At 38.2% G+C, this 275-nt stretch overlaps 1 protein-coding gene across 4 annotated transcripts in view; it reads right to left on the bottom strand.

Annotated features, from left to right (window-relative positions):
- Positions 1-275, bottom strand: part of UTRN (utrophin) — a 558,671-nt gene that overhangs the window by 171,639 nt on the left and 386,757 nt on the right. The gene's annotated exons all lie outside the window — the stretch shown is intronic.

The following is a 275-nucleotide window of genomic DNA, read 5'->3' as shown; positions in this document are numbered from 1 at the left end:
TTGTGCCTCATTATTCCAATCAGCATGGTGAAAAGATAACACTTACATGAGGTTAAGGGATAGAACTGTTGTATTATAACTTCTGAGAAGATTTGAGATGTCTAGCATGACATTTGGTCAACACCGAAATCAGATTGATTATATTCTTTGCAGCCAAAGATGGAGAAGCTCTATACAGTCAGCAAAAACAAGACCAGGAGCTGACTGTGGCTCAGACCATGAACTCCTTATTGCCAAATTCAGACTTAAATTGAAGAAAGTAGGGAAAACCACTA

Source organism: Bison bison, unplaced genomic scaffold, assembly GCF_000754665.1.
Source record: "Bison bison bison isolate TAMUID 2011002044 unplaced genomic scaffold, Bison_UMD1.0 scf7180017864303, whole genome shotgun sequence".
Classification (NCBI taxonomy): Eukaryota; Metazoa; Chordata; class Mammalia; order Artiodactyla; family Bovidae; genus Bison; species Bison bison.
This window is presented reverse-complemented; position numbering and strand designations above follow the sequence as displayed.